General features: G+C 45.3%; 1 long non-coding RNA gene across 3 annotated transcripts in view; it reads left to right on the top strand.

Moving 5' to 3' along the window:
• Positions 1 to 23,877, top strand: part of LOC138250407 (uncharacterized) — a 175,399-nt gene that overhangs the window by 5,325 nt on the left and 146,197 nt on the right. The window lies entirely within an intron of this gene.

Raw genomic sequence — 23,877 nt, 5'->3', positions numbered from 1 at the left:
CACACTGCCAAGTGATACTAGGATTTAAACACTTATCCTACTGAGTGATAGCACAAGACCTTGACCATTAGGCCAGAAGTGACTCTGTTCTGCTCTGCATCCAAACGTAACTATAACATTTATACCAAACTCCTTCCTAGTCTGACTCTTTGAAGTCATTGTGTGGAGAGACCATTACAATGACAATCTCTCACTCTCTTACTACTTTCTATCCCTTTACAGGATGGAAGAGAGAAAAAATGTGACAAGACTGCGGGGGGGGGCCTCAAGGCCCCTGCAGTCCTAGCCAGGTCCCCACATCCTGCTGGAGCTGGAATTGCTCCCACAAGCAGGGAGCTTCTTTAAATAGTAGCTTCCTGCTTGCAGGAGCAATGTTTTCACCTATTTTCCTGCACATATATTTGTGTGGAGGGAAACAGATGAAAACTCAACTTTCTGCCAGCGGGAGCTGTCTGACAGCTCCTGCTGTCAGAAAGCAGACTTTGTTTGCTTTTAGCCCCCGTCAAACAAAAGCAAACAGCTATGTCCCGGGGGTGCGTACCCCGGGACATAGCAGGACTCAGCCCTATGTCGTGGCAGTCCCCTGGGCCATCATTGGGTCCTCAAGGGGGCCGCTCGGCCCCCCTCCAATGAGTATTGTCCCATGTGGCCCCCGCATTTACTGCTATCATCACCCCGGGGAGGTGGTGGTCTCCAGGGCTGAGGAGGGGCCATGTGGCTGCCTGCACACATCAACATTTTTGCGCCGGGAGGTGGTGGTCCCTGGGGCAGCAGGGGGCTGCAAGGCCCCCCATTCAATTACAAATTGTGCCCCAGGGAGGTGCACCCCCCTGCATTTACTACTATCTGTGCCTCAGGGAGGTGGCAGTCCGCAGGGAGGCGGTGATCCCAAGGGTTTCAGACACACACATCTACATTTTTGGTCCGGGAGGTGGTGGTCCCTGAGACTGTGGGGGGGGGGGCATGTGGCCCCCCTGCATTTACTGCTATGTTCAGCCCGGGAAGGTGGCAGTCCCTGGGGTTGTTGGTGGTCACATGGCCAGAATGACATGCACTATGTAAACTGGTGGAGTGAGTGCGGCTCCGTTGCTGCCAGTCAGCAGCAATGCCCCACCCCCACAAGACTGCTCGGGCTAGGAGCAGTGAAAAATAAAATGGTAATTAATTTTATTGCCATTTAGATTTTCACGTTTGTTGCACTGGTAGCGGGGGTGATGCTCCTCTGCCCTAGTGGGGGGGCCGCCGCTACCCCTGTGCTTGTAAACTCACTTCTTTTTCCTCAGGTCAGTTACACTTCAGCATCACATTGTCACATAACATAAAATAACAGAACATTTTTATTATGAGTGCATTTTCTTTGATGTTACTTGCATAGTACTGTTACCTCAAACAAAAGTTATCCAATAATTTATCCAATCACTAGACACTTCAATAACATTCTGATGTTGTGCTCAAATTCACTGTTAATATTCAGTCAAAAATAAAGTTGTTAAGGATTCTTTCTGAGATGAATTCAACTCAAGTTTTAAAATTGAACTGCTCCCAGGCACTCAGAATTTTTTCAAATAATGATGATCGAGGGGAGGGACTTTGTATGTTTGAAGAGCAGCTCTTTTTAGCACTGAAGTCTGTCACTAGGCCACATGATAAGATGTAGAGACCATGACTCTTCCACTCTTGTTCTATTTTTACAATGGTCCCATACCCTTTTCTTCACATTTTCTGTCTTCCAAAGCAGTTCCAAAGCAAAATACAAAGAGCAAGCGAAGCATGCATGAAAGTAGCACCCATCCAATTAGGTTCCTTTTATCATAATATTTAATTTTTATAGTGCTTAAAACAAGCCATAGCTCTTTGGTTTTACCAGTATCCGATGTATTTATAGGGCACTGAATATTTCGACTTCAAGAGATTTAAGGGCAGTGTTCACCATGCTGGGACTCAAACGTAGGGCCATGAACTTCGAGCAGGTGTCAACACTGAATGCTGAACCTTCAAAGTCTGCTGACCTACTTTATGGCTGATGGTTTAAATTCACTTATGTGAAGTTTGACACCCACATCTGAATCCTGTCATGGTGTGGCAGACATGGGTGGCTGGTTAACCACAAGCACATTTCAAAATTGGAAGATTTGTACCTTTGTTACAACACTGTGTTTGTCTGTAGCCTTTTCTGGTGTAAGTTGGTTAGGAAATCTTGATTGGTCAGTTGCAAAACCCTCATTCACCTGGTTCCCACTGCTCCATTGGTACCTCTGCTTTGAATGCATCCACAGAACTATTTTACCTTAAAATATATACATACTCTTTAGGCTTGTTTAACAAATGTATATATTATTTATGGCCTTATGGTTAAATGCATATATATATATATATATATATATATATATATATGGTTGTTTTTTTACTTGTAAAATACTTTTTTTGTGGAAAAGCATAAAGGCATCCATTGTAAATATATATATATATATATATATATATATCTATATATATATATCTATATACATATATACATATATATATATATGCACACACACATACCTTTTAACTAATAACACCTGAATCACTTTTTCAACCCATAACCAACCGAAACACTAAAAGTTCCCTTACTGCCCAAAATCCCATACCCACCCCAAACCTGAAAAATTCCTTTATCACCCAAAAACCCATACCCATACTAGAAACTAAAAGTTACCTTACACCCAAAAAAACATAACCACCATAAAACCTAAAAGTTCCCTTAACAACCAAAAACCTATACCCATCCTAAACCCTAAAATGTTCCCTTACCACCCAAAAACCCATATCCATATTCACAAATGTAAAGTTACACTTTTGGTGTTAGTTTACTGACTCTTGCAGTGTAAGTTTATGCCCAGTAACTTTTCCATCGATAAAATTATGAGTAGTAACTTTGTGACCAGTAAGTAATCCCTGTCACTTTAAAAGGAGTTACTACTACTAGTTAGTCACTATTCATAAGTTTACTAGTGGTAACTGTAAATTTCTGTTAGTTGAGTTCAACTGCAAGAGTGATCTTTCACCAAAAGTGTAACTTTATCATTGTGAAACAGGTCAGATAGTGCACACTAGTACTACCTATCATGAGACAGACGTTGTTCTGACTGCACTGTGATGATTTTATACTTTTCATGCCTGAGTCGGTAAGTGGGAGTGACACAGGCTATTGTTCAGGTAAGAAGATCCCACAGTGAGTTGGTGGCACACCTTTAAATATCACACAGCCTGGGGGAAGAGGGTAAGGGGCTTGACAAATGGATGGGAATGGAGAATTGGGTAAAGGTGCAACAAAGACAAACACAACAGTCATCAGGTCAAGGAGCAACCACATCATCATCAATCTGTTCTGGGCGAAAATGAAGAAATGACAGTCCTTCAACCCCAGAGGCCCAAGTTATCTAATTATTCTAAAACTTATTTTTGAAAAACATAAATTAGTGAGGACCCACACAGTTCTACAAATTGTGATTTTTAAGACATAAAAAATTATACTGTATATAAATGCCAAAATAAACAGTCCGTCTGCAGTCTTCTTCCCAGAATGTCCATGTTTGGTGTTGGACTGAACCAGTCGGATAGTAAAGCGGTAGTGTTATGGTACTTATGTGCAGAAGAGGAGAAGGCCTGTGTATTGCAAAAAAGTAAATGTTGTTGATATTGTAGAGTCAGGGAGAAGGTAAGCTTCATGGTGGGTGAGGACCAAAGAGGGAAAAGCAAGAGCTTAGGGTGATGCAGTCTTATGTGACTAACTGAGAACTGAGAATAATTTTACAACAAATCCGAGACAAGTAGCTGCATCTACCTGTCTGGCCACTCTCACAACTGTCAACTGTCATAATAGTAGAGTGCATCCACCATGTGACATGTCTACAGTTACAGTCCCCCCTCAGATCACAGCCATTTAATTTAGAGAAGTTTGACATTTGAGCTAACACACTACTCAACATTTGAGAAATCAATGCTCTTCTCTTAAGTCCACAGTGTGAGAAGGCTTCTTATTGTCATGTTGTTTCTCACTGAAGGGGCTAGGCATTGTTCATAACCTGCTTTTTTTAGCTGTTGGAGTAATTCCATGACTGACTCCAAGTCCAGAATGAGTTTGAGAGAGATAGACCTGTAGTGCTGTTGATAAACAAAAGGAGCAAAAGAAATATAGAATGTGAGCATTGTTTGTATGGATTTTAACTTAAAGCGACTGGTCTAGTTTCTATAGAAAATGAAAAAGAGAAGTATAGCAAGGATTGGACCATCTAAGTAATTCTAGTGAATTGTAATGGGGCATTTATTCAGGCATAATGACCCATGGGACTGCAAATATTGCAATTCAGGTTTATAAAGTACTTGAACAACACCTTCGCTGCTACCACAGGAATCATCACTCACGCAATATATCACTTATTGATGTGCAATAGTTACTCACCTCTTCCAACAAGATGGTGGTACACATTTGTCTAGTGTATCTTCTTTTTTTCCTTTTTTCTTCATGTCCTTTGAGTGAGTGGAGAGGCTTCTTCTATGCACACTTGTCCAACTCTACTCCATTCCATACATGTGAATACATGCGAGGCTGCACCAGTTAGACAACAAATGTATAAATGTTTTTATATTTTTTTTTGTTGCCGTAGTTCAACGATGGAAATTCTATTGTGGCCTACTCAGTCAGGGGAGTACAGTTCATCCTCAAACTCCAGAAGTTCATCAACTCACACACTGGAGTGTGACCAATCTCCCTCATCCTCCTCCTCCTCTATTTCATTGACAGTGCAATCTTGTGGTATGTAGTGTTGGTTAATTTTAATCATGGTGAATCCTTCCAAGTTTTGAGGCAAGTGACTGGTCCTTCTGACTGTGACAACTGTTCCAGCTACACTGAACACACTTCCAGAAGACACACTGGCTACTGGATAAGCCAGTAAATTTATTGCCAGCCTGCTGAGCTCTGGCCATCGGCACATTTTTCCTGGGTTTGATCTCGCTAGACATCTTGCACCATGCTCTGAACGGTCATTGGTGCTGCCACTTGTTCTACCTCTGTTGCCTTCACCTCTGTATTTGACCTAAGCCCTGCCCCTTGAAACCAAGCTATTGTGGAGGTTGGTTAAGACTCTTCAGTTGCTTGTGTTTATGCTGGTGTTGCTGGTGTTGGCTGCTGTAAGACAACAGGACTGCCCTCTCTGGAGGTTGAAGACTGCATACCAGAATGTCTGCCCAGGCCTCTAACGTCCCACTGTTCTTCTTCCAAGTCTCATGCTTGGTCAATAATCCAAGTTTTGTATTGTAAACCATCCCCTTCTGAAAAAGGAATTAAAGTATTTTCTTGTTCTATGGATCAAGTACTGTTGCACAGATCTACCCTTTGGGGGATACAATCTGTCTTTGCAGCTTTGCATTTAAAGCCAACCAAGAGATTAGGCTCTGAACCAACCCATATGCTTCTTCATTCACATGAGCCATCATTTGCAACACCTTTTTTGACAGGTCCTGTAGCAGACCCAACAATGGGATTGCTTGTCCCAACGTACTCTCTTCCTTGCTGACTTCCCAAGTGAAAACCTCAAAAGGAAGTGGCATTTGCATCGGGCATTTGACTAGCCCTCATTTTTCCATCTCCGTGGTCATGATTTTACCAGTTGCATCGCCCATTCTTTTAAGGATATAGTCGGTCATCAGTCTGTACTGCTCAAACAGTTGTTGCAACATGTAGTAAGCAGAATTCAAATGTGTTGGCACCTCCTGTATGAGGGCTTTAGACAATAATCTATTAGCACACTGAATAATCCTCAACTGCTTCCGGGCATTAAAAAAAATGACTGAAATTAGTGCAGGTTCTTTTGCAGGTGGGCCAGTATGTTGTTGACTATGTCTTATTTTTTTAAGAAAGTCTTGCACAATCAGGTTGATGTAATATCCCAAACACAGGGCACTGAAATATCCATCATATGCCATGGCTTTGACCATATTGCTTCTATTGTCTGTGGAAAAAAATCAATTTCTAAAAAAACTGGGTCAAAGCCAATTCAAACACCTGGCTGTTGAAGTCTTCCAAGTTGTTGGCAGCTGTATGCGATTTCTCCGTAGTGAATATTGATACTGTTGCATGCCGCCAAATGTCCTTAAAGGTTTCTTCAGTGCTCAGACCTGCAGATAGCTGTTGGGTGGCCTCCACAAAAGAGACCCACTGTGCAGTGATACACATATAATCATTTACTTGACAACTGGTCCACATGTCTGTCATCAAATAGTGTAAATAGCACTCTGCTGTATAGCTTAGCCAACCAATTTCATCCCATCATAATGGAGTTCTGGAACAGCAATTCTGACAAAATATGGCCAGCTGGGAATCTTCCATTTCGGGTACCCTAATTTCTAGAAATCCCACTCTTTTCACAAATAAAAAGGGAGGAGGTCCAGTGCTAACATGCTAGCCAACTTCCTGTTGTACAAACATGCCATTGGGTGGTTGAGATCATAGGGCCCCTTCTGCCTAAACATGCCCTTAATAGCTTTGATTTGTTTCTTATGTGGTGCTACTGAGACAAGCCACTTCTGGAGAGAGCCAGGAGGTGGTAGTCTCAATGTGTGTCTTGGGGGGGAATCACTGTTTGCATCTGAGTCTTGTGTCACTTGGAGGTTGGTGATGCAGGCGATGCTGACACACTGCACGGGACAGGACTGCTTTGTGTAAAGCTGTTATCCTCTTCTTCTTCATCACCTCCTTCTATCACTGTGATCAAAGCTGCTTCCCCTCTCTCATTACCACCAGCTACCTTTGAAGGTTCTACTCCCACGGGATTGTGTGATGTTTTTTCATATGGGTCGTTTGGCCTCCAGTACATAGTGTGAACCTTGCTGACCTCAATAAACGCTTGTGTGGCAAATGGAACATATTACAATTTTATTGTCCTGCTTGCTAAACATAAAGAAGTCTCAAACTGAGGATGATAACTTTTTAGTATACCAATGCCTGTAGAACTGGAGGTAGGTGGATGTGTCATTTGCCTCTTTGCTGTTCGCACTTCGACTGAGGTAGTGATGGATACACATATTAGTGGGGGCCTTGCAAATGTAGAATCTGGCAGTGGTGGTGGTGGTCAAACCATTGCCACTTTACTCTGAGCAGGTTGAATAAGAGGATGTCCTCTGAGCACCCTGCATACTGACAATCATTGGTTCATTCTCATCACTGTCACATGCTATAATTGTGAGACTATCAGGTACTTTCCTTTTCCGTTGCCTCTAGTGGTGGGATCAGCTGGGATATCGTCCATGTCCAGATCCTCAGAAGGGGACTTGGAGAAGATAGTGGAGTAACCTTTCTTTTTCTTGCTGGAGATTCTGAAGCCAATGGTTCAAGAGCTACATCTTGCTCAGCAGGAAGCTCAACCACCTGTTCTGCTACTACTTCAGGAAGAACTATTGCTGGCTGTGGCTTCTGTTGTCCACTTTGCTCAGTTTCCTGTGACAATTGGGTTCTGTATGGTTAAGACAAAACCAATTCAGACTCAGAGTGACTGGCAACGTGAACCTCCAGCAATGACCATCTGCGATGCCTACAGGAACTTTGTGTCACAGTGACTACCATCCACGACTTCTTGCCTGCTCTTTACACGTGCATTGACGACAATCTGTGACGCTCTCCCTGCTCCTAGCAGCCTCTTCCACTGTGAACAGAACTCTTTGTGCTGGACTTTGAAAGTAACTTGTTCAGCACAGCTAACCATATTCTGGTATCTGACTTGCATTCCATCACAGTCAGACAGAACTTGTGACTTTCACTCGGTATCACATGACCAGATAACCGCGATTAGCAGTTTCTGCATTTTGGTGCTATTTTCTCTTGAATCATTAAAATAGAATATCCCCAATTCTACTTATTCGATTTTTTGTTGTTTGGGTGTCAAATGATGCTTTCAATTTTACTCAATATTTTCTAAGTTGGTGTGGGATTTCTCTACTGTTTTCACTTTATTACATTACACACTGCCTCCACGTTACTTTTGTGCTAGGCTACCAGAGGGTTAAGCACAGGTTAATTTGGGGTTTGCTTGTCTTTCACCCTGACAGGTTGCTGCTTGAGTGGGATTTCACTCTCCCCCCAAGCATTAACCCAATTGTCAACAATGCCAATCAAAAGTTATGTTTTAGACACACTTTATCTAAAGTACAAAACAGTTTGATCAATACAGATTTGCATCTCAACCAAAAAGAAATTGAATCTTTTTTTCAGATTCCAAAATTTAATTATATGGCCTACACAGGCCACAACTAAGTTAGTTTGAGTATCAACTGTGCACAGTGCAGATATTATTCTGAGAAAGGCAAGCAGTCCCTCTCCAAGCCTCCACACGTGCTCAAACATATGAACATATGATGTGCACCACCTGCTCAGAGACATTTATCACAGCTGTATATATACGCTCATGGTTAGCCTCATATCCCTTTTAACAGGAGCATTAAAATTAGTAAGACTACATTTGAGAGGATTACAAACAGGTCCAAAATCCAGAGATAAAAAGTGAAAAAATTTGGGTTTTCAAGGGTTGGAACCCACTTTCCTACCAACAGAATATAGCTTTGAGCGGCCAGTGGCTCAGCCTGAAACCTGATAAGAGTTACACATGCATGTGTTATTAAGTTCCAGTATTAAGCCCAAGATTTTTACTATCAGTTCATGCAATCCAGCGTAGCAAGGCAAGTTGTTGTGCTGCATTGCGTGAAGGAGAGAGAGCTGAACTTATGCGAAATTATGGTGCTCTTCAGCTATCCCCCAGAAATAGCACACTTGTAGCTGCCTAGTGCCAATGCATGCACCCTTGCGCCAAAAAGAAAATAACAAGGTGAAATAAAGATATATATCCTCGTTACCTCAAGCTTGGGTATGAACACCATTTTGGCATATACTCAAGTTTACTGAGGAGTTTAGTTAACCTTTTGGTTTGCGATCCACTCGTGTAACTCCTCACTTACTCATCCTTGAGTTCCTTTGCAGGTGTAAAGTTACACAAGGTGATGCAAATATTGGTTTTGCTTGGCTTTGTAGATATCACATAAGCAGTTGTGTGGCCTTGCTTCAGTTTGCATGATGGCAGGGCATGAAAATGCTTGGTAAATTTGTGTCCATGTGTTTTGTGATGTACCTTGTTTATACATGCCAATAACTCAAATTATATTATTCCTTACTGGTTTTGGAACAAGAGGTACAACCTCTTCATGCAATTATTTTATGAACTTAAATAACGTCCCTACACCCTAACCTTTCTTAATCCTCTACTGTATAAAGGCGCCTCTGTCATAAAAATCCTTCCAAATTTTACTATGCCTTTTGAGCTTCCATGCTTATTAAATTCAGCTGATCAGTGTTATGCTCAGCTATGCTATCATGAGAAAATGTTCAGTGCTCTCTGCGAGGTTTACCGTTTTTCCCTGACATATGTTGAATGAATTGGGAGCAGATTGTGGTAAGTAGCTCCGAATATTCGTTTGAAAAGTACATTAAAATGCTAACTAACCTGTTTTGTAAGAATAAATTATTAGCGTTCAAGTTTATTTCAAGGGCACTGCCACAGAGAGTAGAGCATCAAGCAAGCACTAGATCAGGCATTATTGCACACTCAGCAGCAGTAGATGGGAGATTACTGTGCACGTTGTAAGCACCGGGTGATTATTGAACATGCTGTCTACAATACCTTGATATTTAATGCCTGCACTACAAATGTGAAAAGGTTTATACACTCACAAAGGTAAGCATCAAGGTCATAATAAATTCATTTTTAAGATATGCCTATATTAATTCAGAACACTGTAATTGTTGAATCAAGCCACCAAATATGTTTATATGTGTTCTTTATCTGCAATTTTCCTAGCACAAGTTAAGGTGAAGTGGTGCTAACTAAGTACTTTGTATGTCAACCCCCTTAGTTGAATACACGTGGACCTGACCACCCTCTCCCAAAGGTTTATTTTGCCATCCTCATCATGTTATTTTGTAGTTTAACTGAAACAATTGCATGTATGGGCTTGGAAGAAAAGGCTGTCCCCACACTAGCCAGATATAGTTATGAGCTAGATTACACATTTCTCCTTATATGAATTGAATGCAGGGAGTGATTGAAAATTGGACCAACTAAACGAAGAGACAGTTTGTAAAAATGATGTTTCGTACCGACTTTTGCAACTTGTCTCTGATTTTGGGATGTGACCTGGTACTGATTGGTTGCATCACAAAATCAATATTAGTAGGGTATGGCAGTACATCCTGCCTAATGAATAGTATTTGTGTAGGCTACTATTTGGGATCACTCCTGATTAACAACGAGCACAGGATGGTGGCCTGTAAGAAACAGATGATCACTATGCTTGTGCTTGCATTGCCAAACAAGAACGTTTTGCTTTTAAAAGCAGAACATGTTCCTGAAAGGAACCAGAGCTGTTTAAAAAACATACAGATGTTTCCTGTTTAGGAATACATTAGTGTTAGGAAGCAGTGGTCCCCTTTCCACTGCCTGCTCCCCTCTGGGTTACTCAATATGATTTTCCCAGGAACGCTCTTCCACTTTGTGAATCAGTTACTACCTCCTTTGAAGTTTCAGTAACAAACCATTGATACATACTTTTAGAAATGGGGTCTCTGGTTGGCAGTCAGTTTGCACTCTCTCCAAGAAAGGACCCTCAATCTAGTCAGGGCAAAGGAGATACACACTTAAGATAACCCCTGCTTGCCCCCTTGGTAGCTTGTCACAAGCAATCAGGATTATCTCAAAGTCAATGTGTAAAATATTTCTACCAACACACAGAGTACTACAGTGAAAACACAACAAAATGGACACCACACCAGTTTAGAAAATTAGCCAATATTTACCTTAATCAAATAAGACCAGAACAACAAAACACAAGTAAAGATATGAATATTTAAAATAAAGAGTCTTGCTCCATAGATAACCATGGATCCATTGATGTTACACAAAGTACCTGGTTTGCATAAAAAATAAAGCCCCACGGGTGAGTATGCATCGGAAAAGTCAGCGATGCGTTTAATTCATTACAAGTGAGGCTCTGTGTCGTTTCCTCTCCAATCGGGTAGGCGTTTGTTGGAAAACGGGTTATTGGTAAGTGCAGGTAAGTACCTACACTTAACAATAGGCCACTAACCTCCACTTAGGTCCAGTTTGGTCTCATTAAATTAAACCCAGCTCAACCCTTGGTAGGTTGGCAATGGGTGTCAAAGCTTAACTTAGGAGACAGAGTGTAAAGCATTCAAATATCACAAAACAGTAATTAAATAAAATACAGGAAGCAGTTTAAAAATCCAAAACCAATTTATAAAAATAGATTATATTTTTATCTTTAAAATGACACAAAAATGTATAAATTCGGATAAGGTGAACAGGATATATGAATTTTTAAAGAATTATTGTTTTTTTAGCGCCTAGAAACAAAAAGCACCAATCGGGTCATCTGGTTGCACCTCGAGGCAAAGTCTAAGTTTAAGGCTGACCGCGATGGAGCCCTGCTCGGCTACAGCTCGCGGGAGGCCTTCGGACTTAGGGCCAGATGTAGTAAGCCGTTTGCATGTCGCAAACTGCAAAAATCGCAGTTTGCGGCAATCAAACGGCCGAACGCGATGCTCATTCCCAAATTGCGAGTCGGTACCGACTCAAAATTTGGGAATGCGACTCGCAAATAGGAATGGGTGTTCCCTTCCTATTTGCGACCGCATCGCAATTCAGAGTTGCTTTGTGACCGCGAATGCGGTCGCAAACCAACTCACAGTTACCACCAGTATCACACTGGTGGTAACTCATTCGCAAAAGGGAAGGGATCCCCATGGGACCCCTTCCCCTTTGTGAATGTCGAAAAAATAATTTTTCAGAGCAGGCAGTTGTCCAATGGACCTCTGCCTACTCTGAAAAAAACGAAACCCAATGGTTTCGGTTTACTTTTCATTTTGCAACTCATTTTCCTTTAAGGAAAACGGGCTGCAAAATGAAAAAAAAAAACTGCTTTATTTATAAAGCAGTCACAGACATGGAGGTCTGCTGACTACAGCAGGCCACCATCACTGTGAGTGCAGGGACTCGCTATGGGGTCGCAAAATGCGACCCACCTCATGAATATTGATGAGGTGGGTCTTTGCGACCCCATAGCAAGTCGCAGAAGGTGTCTGAGACACCATTCTGCATCCAATTTTGCGACTTGCAAATTGCGAGTCGGTCAGACTTGCAATTTGCAAGTCGCAAAATTGGATTTCCCTACATCTGGCCCTTAGTCTCTTTTCTGAAGAATTTCTTCAGCGGGACGAACCTGCCAGTCCAATCTGACCTCCTGGAACTCTTCTCCGGAGACGTGTCGCGGGAGCCCTCGGTGGAGATTTTTACCTTCAGAATTAGTTGTTTTTTTGAGGTGAAAATCCTTCGACCGGGGTAAACCTGGATCTTGATCCGACGTCCTTGGAGCCCTCCTCGGATACGCTGGCTGGGAGGTCACGGTCAACTTTTTACCTTCGGACTTAGTCTCTTTTTTGGAGATTTTCTTTACCGGGACGAACCTGCAAATCAGGCCGGGTCATGGTTGAGGCAAGCCGGCTAGAGTTGCCATGGCGGGTCGGTCCCTCTATGGAGCTTTTTTTCAAAAGTTCTCCAAACTTTGGGCTCATCTCCCAGATGTTCTTTTAAGGTTCTTTTGGGATCCAGAGCTCACCCCCAAGGGTCCAGAAGTTCTGAGGTGATCCTTGGGGGGTGGACTACAACTCGCAGAATGCACCTGGTGCAAACTACTTTTTGGCCACTGGGCAGTGGCCAGCTGGTTGATTTCTTCAGGAGTTGGTGAAGGGGGCTCTGGTTAGCAATTTTTCACCTGTAGCAAACAGGGAGTCCCTCCTTGAATCATTTGAAGCCAGGCAAAGTCCTTCTTGTGGTGAAGCCCAAGTGTGCAGCTGGTGCAGTCCTTCAGAGTGAGGTTCCAGGTGCAGGCCAGGGGTCCAGCAGGGCAGTCCTTCTTCTCCTTTGGTTCTTCCTTGTTGGAATCTGATGGGGATCTGAGGTGTGGGTGCAGGTCTGCCAGTTTTATCCTTGCTCCTGGGTGAAAAACAGGAAGGTCCTGATTCTCCAATCAGGTGCAGGGTCGTCCCCCTGTGATGACCACTTCCTGGGAAGTGTGGCAAAAATCAATCCCAGGAGGCAACATTCTTCAAAACTCCATCATGGCTGAATCTGTTTTTTGGAGGTTACATCTGGCTGAGCCCACCCACTGGTGTGGCTAAAAATCATAAACACACCCCTCGCCTGCCCTCTCCTAATCTAATCAAGGTGGCACCTAGTTGTCTGGGGTTGCAGGAGGTGGGGGTGTTGCTGGGTTGCTCCAAATGTCCTTCTCTGCCTTTGAAGACCAGTTTGGCAGCCCTCCCCCTTCCTGCCTCACCATCTGCTGAGGAGAAATTCCCTCCCACGGGCACATCTCTTTGTGTGAAGCCAGGCCAATTCACACCTCATCAAGCAGCCTGGCCAGGCTGCCAGAGGCTGGCCAATCAGAGCACAGCAGCAAAAACAATGCAGGGCTTAAATTGGCAACTTTTCAGGTAAAGTTTAAAACTCTTTACCTGAACAAGTTATATTAAATCCAACAACTGGAAGTTGTGGGGTTTATTATAACAATTAATTTGATACCAAACTCTTGGTATCCATTACTTAAGGGGACTTTTAAAATTAAAATAAAGTCTCCCCATTCTAGCCTATGGAGGCCATTCACTACAATGAGGGAAAAACGAATTTGGCTGTTTTTACCTCACCAGGGCTTATAAAGCTATTTTATAAGGTCCCTGCTTATAGTTACATGACACCCAGCCCTAGGGGCACATAGGGCACACTTTAGGGGTGACTTTTATGTAAAAATAAGGTAGTTTAAGACTTGGGACTACTTTTAATTCCAAAGTCAAATTTGCATATAACTTTAATTTAAAAGCAGCCAGCAAGGGGGCACCTCAGCAGTGCACCTATGGGTGCACTACCTATGCTGTGGTCCCTAAACCTACATGCCCTACCATATACTAGGGACATATAAGTAGGTTAACTTAGCCAATTATAATTAGCCTAATTTGCATATCCATTTTACACAGAGCACTGGCCCTGGGACTCGTAAGCAGTACCCAGGGCACAGCCAAGAGTCAGTAACCACCAGTACCTGTCCAAAAAGTGTGGGGGTGACCAGGGCAAAAAGGAAGGCTTTCCTACAGCAATGCATCATTTTTCTCTCCCGCAAGACAGCAATGCGTCGATTTATGGACAGGAACCTCAGATCTGGGCCAGTTCACTTTGATTTTGGCACCCAGCGAAGATGATTGCAAAATCTAGTTGCACGATGATGAGGAACCGCACTGTGTGGGCGTTGTGTTTTTTCAGCAGCTGTAAGAGGGTGTCCTTTCTCCAGCTGCGATACATGTGATGCACCGATTTCCCAGCCACGATGCAGGTGGTGGATTGGTTTTTCAGCCGTGATGCAGGTGGTGCATCATTTTTACAGCTGCGTTGCAGTTAGTGTGCCAGAATTTTCCCTGCATGGCTCCTGTGCGTGGAACTCAGTCTTGGTTCAACAAGCTTCACCTTTCAAGGGCCCAGGGACAGGGGTGGGTACGACTTGGCAGGGTAGGAGTCTCAGTATAGAGTCCAGGTGCAGACAGAGGAAGTCTTTTTATTGCCCTGAGACTTCAAAACAGAAGACAAGCTCAGTCCAGACCCTTGAAGACACTTCACAAGTAGGAATATACCACAAAGTCAAATTTGTATCCTCTTTCAGACAGCAACTGCAGGCCAACCCAGCAAAGCAGAGCCACAGGTAAAGGGGCAGTACTCCTCCTCCAGCTCTTCAGCTCTTCTCCTTGGCAGAGGTTGCTCTTGAGTCCAGAAGTTATCTAAGCTTTTGTGGTTTTGGGTCCACTACTTATACCCTCTTCTGCCTTTGAAGTAGGCAAATTTAAAAGGAAAGTCTCTGTTGTTCACAAGAACCTGCCTTGCCCAGGCCTGATCCCAGGCACACACCAGAGGGTTGGAGACTGTATTGTGTCAGGACAGGTTCAGCCCTTTCAGGTATAAGTGTCAGCTCCTCACTCCCCACTCTAGCCCGGAGGACACATCGGGCTATGCAGGCTACACCCCAGTTCCCTTTGTGTCACTGTCTAGTCGAGATTCACAAATGGCCCAACTGTCAGTCTGAGCCAGACATGGAATACACAGCCAGGCAGAGACACAGATTGGTTAAGCAAGAAAATGCCCTCTTTCTAAAAGTGGCTTTCTTAACCTGACAATCACAAAAATAACTTTACTAAAAGATGTATTTTTAAATTGTGAGTTCAGAGACCCCAAACTCCATTTCTCCATCTGCTCCCAATGGGAAACTTCACTTAAAAGACATTAAAAGGCAACCTCCATCTTAGCCTATGGGAGAGATAGGCTTGCAACAGTGAAAACCGAATTTGGCAAGATTTCACTGTCAAGACATGTAAAACACATTAGTACATGTCCTACCTTAGGAGTGACCCATATGTACAGAAAGGGAAGGTTTGGAGCTGGCAAGGGGATACACTTGCCAGGTCGAATTGGCAGTTTAAAACTGCACACATTGACCCTGCAGTGGCATGTCTGAGCCGTGTTTACGTGCTACTCATGTGGGTGGCACAACCAGTGCTGCAGGCCCACTAGTAGCATTTGATTTACAGGCCCTGGGCCCCTCTGGTGCACTTTACTAGGGACTTACTAGTAAATCAAATATGCCAATCATGGAAAAGCCAATTACACATACAATTTACACAGGGAGCACTTGCACTCTAGCACTGGTCAGTAGTGGTAAAGTCCCCAGAGTATCAAAACCAGCAAAAACAAAGTCCAGCAGAGAGTCAAAACATAGGAAGCAGAGGCAAAAAATACAGGAGAAAACCACGCCATTGGTGCCAGGTCTGGCACATACTATCTCAAACTGCAATTACTGAACAACGTTACTTTTCAGATGTCTCTTCCTAATTCCAGCACCTTTTTTTGTGAGTTGCATTTTCTGTTCCAACTTCTGAAATGGGCATAGTAGAAAGGAAACCCCCATTTTTCAGTCTCAACGCCTGTGATTTCACAAACCGCATGGTTTCCAATTCCAAAATGGCTTCATACATCTGGCTAATGGTTTTCCTATAAAGTTCTCTTTTTTTACTTGTCCATAACCAATAAACCTATTTGAAAGTATCAATAATCCCAAGTTTAATTTAAATACATTCCTCGTTCCAGTTCCCAAAATATGTTATGCCTTTGTGGGATCTGAACCCTAATATTTACCTGAACTCCAGCATTTAGATCATCCCAAAATATTTACCTTCAGTGGCTCAAATCCAGCACCCTTGATCTAGAACTAGGAGTCACCACCATTCTTAACATCATGCACAGCAAATAGGAAATTAATTAATAAGTGACAGGGTCCACTAAATAACTGAGTTCCTGTCCAAGGAGAAAGTTTTTAAAGTTTTATGACAATATCTCAGTTAGACAATACAGAAAAATAAGAATGCAGTGCCAAGAAAGCTCAGATACAGAATATATAGTCAAATACATTTCCAAGTCTCAGTCAGCAGCAAACGAGTACTAAGTTCTAACCATCAGATTTGCAAAGAATGCTGACAGCGGAAAAAGGAAAAGCCTAATAATAACCAGACAGCGTCTCAGGTAAAGTCTAGCAATAACACATATTAGATAAATCAGAATTGCGATCATCAAAAAAATATTATAGCACTAACCCATTTACAAGGCAGAGGAAATCTTTCATTATCTTCTACAACAATAACATAGTCCAGAGATGTACAACACAATATGAAATATTTTCAGATAAAGACTCAGACATCAGTGTGCTAGCAACCCTACATCGGAACTTCCAGTGGAAGTGTCCTTCAGAATGATACTTTGGGAATATGAAGAAAGATTGCATGCTCCGTAAGGCAAATAAACAATTGCATTACAGTGTCCTATACTCCATGAAACTGTTAGGAGAGAAGGCATGTGGGGGGAAATTGAGTGGGAGGGGTAATGAGCAGGAGCAAGATGAACAAAACACCAGAATGGTGTGTCTACAAAAATGTGGCATAGCTAATCTACATTAATAAACACACTTCTAAATATTCTGCAGCACACATTGAAAGATGAATACACATCAAAGAATTGTATTTGTGTAGGAAGGTATTAATTCCTGCCCAACAACAATCCTGCCTGAAACACGGGCACCCTTGCACCATGACTGCATTGGCGCAACACAATCTCAAGTGCAATAGCACAGGGCGAGAGCTGAAGAGCATTAGCATCAGCAACATTTTCCTGGTCCCTTTCAAAACAGTAGAGATTCTTCACAAGGAAAAAAATAGTCCAATAATTATTTGATCAAGGACAGTCATTCTCTTGTTCTTGATAGTCGATACTGCATGATCCCTTTTGGATTAGCATTTAACCCCTTCTGTGCCGAGGACGTAGTGGTTACGTCCTTCGGCACAGTGCTGCTGTGCCGAGGACGTAACCACTACGTCCTCGGCACACAGCCCAGAGGGAGCGCTCTCGCTCCCTCTGTGTGCTTCCCCCCCACCCCCCAAGTCAGGGATGGAAGGGGAAGCCCTTCCCCTTCCCCTTCCACCCCAACCCCCCCACCCCCCCTGTGACGTCAGCGCGCGAGCACGTACTGATTTGTCACAGGGTCTCCCCCATCGCGCTGGAAGCTCTGCTTCCAGCTCGATTGAAAGAGAAATGCTCAGCATTTCTCTTTCAATCACGTGGGGGAGGCCCGGAGAGGCTTCAAAGGGAAGGAAATGTATTTCCTTCCCTTTGAAGTCACTCCCAGGGTTTCAAAAGCCGGATTGCTTGCAATCCGGCTTTTGAAACCCCACTAGACACCAGGGATTTTTTTGTTGTTGTTGGAAATGGACATAAGGGAGCGACCCCTTGGGCAAGGGTCGCTCCCAGGTGGGGCATTTTTTTGGAAAGTCCTTTTCTGCCCCCCCTGGGGGCAGATCGGCCTATTATTAGGCCGATCTGCCCCCAGGGGGGGCAGAAACCTCTTGGCACCAGGGATCATTTTTTTTTTCTTTTTGTTTTGTTTTGGTTCTTTTTTAGGTGGGGAGCCCTAGGGGGCAAATTATTTTTAGGCCATTTCTGCCCCCCTTGGGGGCAGATTGGCCTATTTTGATGAGGCCAATCTGCCCCCAAGGGGGGCAGAAACCACTAGACACCAGGGAGTTTTTTTTTTACGTGAATTTCACGCAAGGGGGGTGACCCCTTAGGCAAGGGTCACTCCCTGGGGGGGGGAATTATTTTAGGCCATTTCTGCCCCCCCTTGGGGGTAGATCAGCCTATTTTGATTAGGCTGATCTGCCCCCAAAGGGGGGCAGAAACCACTAGGCACCAAGGATCTTTTTTTTTTGCGTCGTCACGCAAGGGGAGCGACCTTGTAGGCAAGGGTCGCTCCCCGGGGTGGTTGGGGGGGGGGAATTTATTTTAGGCCATTTCTGCCCCCCCGGGGGCAGATCGGCCTATTGTTATTAGGCCGATATACCCCCAGGGGGGGCAGAAACCTCTAGGCGCCAGGGCAATTTTTTTTTGTTTGTGTTTTTTTTTTTGTTTGTTTTTCTTTATAGAGATGGGGAGCGACCCATTAGGCAAGGGTCGCTCCCCTGGTGGGCAAATTGTACTTAGACCATTTCTGCCCCCCTTGGGGGCAGATTGGCTGATTTTAGATCAATCTGCCCCCAAGGGGGCAGAAACCACTAGGCTCCGTAGATTTTTTTTTTGGCGCCAATGTCACGCAAGGGGAGCAACCCCGTAGGCAAGGGTCGCTCCCAGGGCAGGGTTGGGGGGGTGGGGGGTCAAATTTATTTAGGCCATTTCTGCCCCCCCTGGGGCAGATCGGCCTATTGTTATTAGGCCGATCTGCCCCCGGGGGGGGCAGAAACCTCTAGGCGCCAGGGCAAATAGTTTTTTTGTGTTTTTGTTTTTGTTTGTTTGTTTTTTTTAGAGATGGGGAGCGACCCATTAGGCAAGGGTCGCTCCCCTGGGGGGCAAATTGTATTTAGACCATTTCTGCCCCCCTTGGGGGCAGATTGGCCGATTGTAGGTCAATCTGCCCCCAAGGGGGCAGAAACCACTAGGCTCCGGGGATTTTTTTTTTGGCGCCAATGTCACGCAGGGGGAGCAACCCCGTAGGCAAGGGTCGCACCCAGGGCGGGGTTGGGGGGTCAAATTTATTTAGGCCATTTCTGCCCCCCGGGGCAGATTGGCCTATTGTTATTAGGCCGATCTGCCCCCAGGGGGGGCAGAAACCTCTAGGCTCCAGGGCAATTTTGTTTTTGTGTTTTTTTTTTTTTTTTTTTCTTTTTTTTTTTTTTTTTAGAGAAGGGTCGCTCCCGGGGGGGTTGGGGTGGTGGGGGACAAATTTATTTTAGGCCATTTCTGCCCCCCCTTGGGCCGGCTGAGCAAGAGGCCAAAATCCACAGGTAGGCACTGTTTTCTATGAAAAAATGTGATGTGTCCACGTTGTGTTTTGGGGCGTTTCCTGTCACGGGCGCTAGGCCTACCCACACAAGTGAGGTATCATTTTTATCGGGAGACTTGGGGGAACGCTGGGTAAAAGGAAATTTGTGGCTCTTCTCAGATTCCAGAACTTTCTGTCACTGAAATATGAGGAAAAAGTGTTTTTTTAGCCAAATTTTGAGGTTTGCAAAGGATTCTGGGTAACAGAACCTGGTCAGAGCCCCACAAGTCACCCCATCTTGGATTCCCCTAGGTCTCTAGTTTTAAAAAATGCACAGGTTTGGTATGTTTCCCTAGGTGCCGGCTGAGCTAAAGGCCAAAATCTACAGGTAGGCACTTTGCAAAAAACACCTCTGTTTTCTTTAAAAATATGTGATGTGTCCACGTTCTGTTTTGGGGTATTTCCTGTCACAGGCGCTAGGCCTACCCACACAAGTGAGGTATCATTTTTATCGGGAGACTTGGAGGAATGCTGGGTGGAAGGAAATTTGTGGCTCCTCCTAGATTCCAGAACTTTCTGTCACCGAAATGTAAGGAAAATGTGTTTTTTTAGCCAAATTTTGAGGTTTGCAAAGGATTCTGGGTAACAGAACCTGGTCAGAGCCCCACAAGTCACCCCATCTTGGATTCCCCTAGGTCTCTAGTTTTCAAAAATGCACAGGTTAGGTAGGTTTCCCTAGGTGCCGGCTGAGCTAGAGGCCAAAATCTACAGGTAGGCACTTTACAAAAAAAACACCTCTGTTTTCTTTAACCCCTTCTGTGCCGCGGACGTAGTGGTTACGTCCCGCGGCACAGTGCTGCTATGCCGAGGACGTAACCACTACGTCCTCGGCACACAGCCCAGAGGGAGCGCTCTCGCTCCCTCTGTGTGCTTCCCTCCCACCCCCCAAAGTCGGGGATGGAAGGGGAAGCCCTTCCCCTTCCACCCCCGACCCCCCCACCCCCCCATAATGACGTCAGCGCGCGATCGCGCGCTGACTTCATTATGGGTTGCTCGCCGCACAGGAAGCCATTTGCTTCCTGTGCGGCGACGAGAGAAGAGGTGAGTTCCTCTTCCCGGTGGGTGGGGGGTTGGGGCTAAAGAGGCACCGGGGAAAAGGAAAGGCTTTTCCTTTTCCCCGGTGTCTCTTTGAGCATTCCTGCTGCCCGATCGCATTGCGATCGGGCAGCAGGAATGCCCACTAGACACCAGGGATTTGTTTTTTTTGTTTTACTTCTGTGTTTCTGGCATGCGGGGAGCGGCCCCTTGGGCAAGGGTCGCTCCCCTTTTGGGGGCAATTACTTACGGCCATTTCTGCCCCCCTTGGGGGCAGATTGGCCTACTTTTTAGGCAGATCTGCCCCCAAGGGGGGCAGAAAACACTAGATCACCAGGTTTTTATATTTTTATGTGCATTTATGTGGAGGGGGGTGCCCCCTTGGGCAAGGGGCGCCCCCCCCAAGGGGGCAGAGAACTGTTGGCCTTTTCTGCCCCCCTTGGGGGCAGATCGGCCTATTTTTTTTAGGTCCATCTGCCCCCAAGGGGGGCAGAAGCCACTAAGGCACCAGGGATTGTGTGTGTAGTGGATGGGGGGGCGCCCCCTTGGGCAAGGGTCGCTCCCCTTTGTGGGGCATGTCTTTTCGGGCCATTTCTGCCCCCCTTGAGGGCAGATTGGCTACTTTTTAGCCAGATCTGCCCCCAAGGGGGGCAGAAAACACTAGATCACCAGGGTTTTTTACTTTTATGTGTATTTATGTGGAGGGGGTGCCCCCTTGGGCAAGGGGCACCCCCCCCCAAGGGGGCAGAGAACTGTTGGCCTTTCCTGCCCCCCTTGGGGGCAAATCGGCCTATTTTTTTTAGGTCCATCTGCCCCCAAGGGGGGCAGAAGCCACTTAGGCACCAGGGATTGTGTGTGTAGTGATGGGGGGGCGCCCCCTTGGGCAAGGGTCGCTCCCCTTTGGGGGGCATGTCTTTTAGGGCCATTTCTGCCCCCCTTGAGGGCAGATCAGCCTATTATTTTTAGGCTGATCTGCCCCAAGGGGGGCAGAAACCACTAGAACGCCAGGGATTTTTTTTAATGTGTTTATTTTTGTGGGGGGGCGTCCCCTTGGTCACGGGGCGTCCCCCCAAGGGGGGCATGGACCTGTTGCCCATTTCTACACCCCCTGGGGGCAGATGGGCCTATTTTCTTAGGCCCACCTGCCCCCAAGGGGGGCAGAAGCCACTTAGACACCAGGGATAGTGTGTGTGTGTGTGTGTGTTAGTGGATGGGGGGGCCTTGGGCAAGGGTCGCCCCCCACTTTGGGGGCACATGTACCCAGGCCATTTCTGCACCCCTTGGAGACAGATCAGCCTATTATTTTTCGGCTGGTCTGCCCCCAAGGGGGGCAGAAACTACTAGAACGCCAGGGATTTTTTTGTATTTGTTTATTTTTGTGGGGGGGTGTCCCCTTGGTCACGGGGCGCCCCCCCAAGGGGGGCATTGACCTGTTGCCTATTTCTACACCCCCTGGGGGCAGATGGGCCTATTTTCTTAGGCCCACCTGCCCCCAAGGGGGGCAGAAGCCACTTAGACACCAGGGATAGTGTGTGTGTGTGTGTGTGTGTTAGTGGATGGGTGGGGCCTTGGGCAAGGGTTGCCCCCCACTTTGGGGGCACATGTACCCAGGCCATTTCTGCACCCCTTGGAGACAGATCAGCCTATTATTTTTAGGCTGGTCTGCCCCCAAGGGGGGCAGAAACTACTAGAACGCCAGGGATTTTTTTGTATTTGTTTATTTTTGTGGGGGGGCGTCCCCTTGGTCACGGGGCACCCCCCCAAGGGTGGCATTGACCTGTTGCCCATTTCTACACCCCCTGGGGGCAGATGGGCCTATTTTCTCAGGCCCACCTGCCCTCAAGGGGGGCAGAAGCCACTTAGACACCAGGGATAGTGTGTGTGTGTGTGTGTGTGTGTTAGTGGATGGGTGGGGCCTTGGGCAAGGGTCGCCCCCCACTTTGGGGGCACATGTACCCAGGCCATTTCTGCACCCCTTGGAGACAGATCAGCCTATTATTTTTAGGCTGGTCTGCCCCCAAGGGGGGCAGAAACTACTAGAACGCCAGGGATTTTTTTTTATTTGTTTATTTTTGTGGGGGGGCGTCCCCTTGGTCACGGGGCGCCCCCCCAAGGGGGGCATTGACCTGTTGCCCATTTCTACACCCGCTGGGGGCAGAAGCCACTTAGGCACCAGGGATAGTGTTGTGTGTGTTTTTTTTTTCTTTTTTTTTTTTCTTTTTGAGGGCTGTCCCCTTTGGCAAGGGTTGCTCTCCATGGGGACACACTACTAAAGGTATTTTCTGGCTTCCTTGGGATAGACAGGTCTATTTTATTAGTAGGCCCATCTGCCCCTATGGCAGAATCCACTTAGGCACCAATTTCTAAATGTTTGATGGTGGGGTGTTTGTCAACTGAAGAAGTCTTTGCATTTGTGATAAAAAATGTTTTCCTCCTTTTTGTTCTAGTTCAAAGCTTTTGCTTTATTTGCTGTGGCTCCTTGCGGTTTTGGCGGTGGTTGACCTGCAGTTTGCACAGTTGCATGTTTTAGGTAAGTAAAAACAATTTACTCCAAAGGAGTACTGTTGCCATGCATGAATGACATGTTTGTAGGGGGTGTACTAAATGCAGGATTGTGTGTGAAATTGTCCTTAGGTTTGTGCACAATGATATTTGTTTTGTCTTATTTCTAATTTGCCTTTCTTTCTTTATTTTTAGTGGGATATCATTGGTGATTGCTGTGTAGTTGCTGGTGAATCAAGCTTTTTCAGGCAAGTGAGCGGTATAGTTTTTGAGTTTATAACTCTTACTAACAAAGCTACACTTTGTCACTTGTCTTACACAGTGCTGGTTGTTGGTGGTGAATTTGTCCAGTTAATTTTAGAAGGAGAGATCATGGCTAGCCGCAGGATGACCGCTCAGCAGGTGGTTGGTATGCTTTTTGAGTCACAGTCTGATCATGACTATGAGACAGACTCTGCATCTGAGGCAGAGGAGGAAGTCAGAGATTCTAGCAGTGATGTTTCTCTTGGAGGGGAATCTTCTGATGATGAAGCCACACTCAGTGCAGATGAAGGTTCTGTTTTAGAGGAGGACATTGATGTGCCAATAGTGCAGCAACCTGGGGCTGAAAGGATTCCCGTTATAAGACCTGATGTCTGGGTTGCCCCAAACATGGAGCAGCCAGAGTTGCCTGCCTTTACTGGTCTCCCGGGGTGTAACGCCAATACAGAGAACTTTATGCCTATCAATTTCTTTGAGTTATTCATGGATGATGTGTTTTTGGAAGAGATTGTTGAGCAGACT

The sequence above is a fragment of the Pleurodeles waltl genome, chromosome 8, assembly GCF_031143425.1.
Source record: "Pleurodeles waltl isolate 20211129_DDA chromosome 8, aPleWal1.hap1.20221129, whole genome shotgun sequence".
NCBI lineage: Eukaryota > Metazoa > Chordata > Amphibia > Caudata > Salamandridae > Pleurodeles > Pleurodeles waltl.
This window is presented reverse-complemented; position numbering and strand designations above follow the sequence as displayed.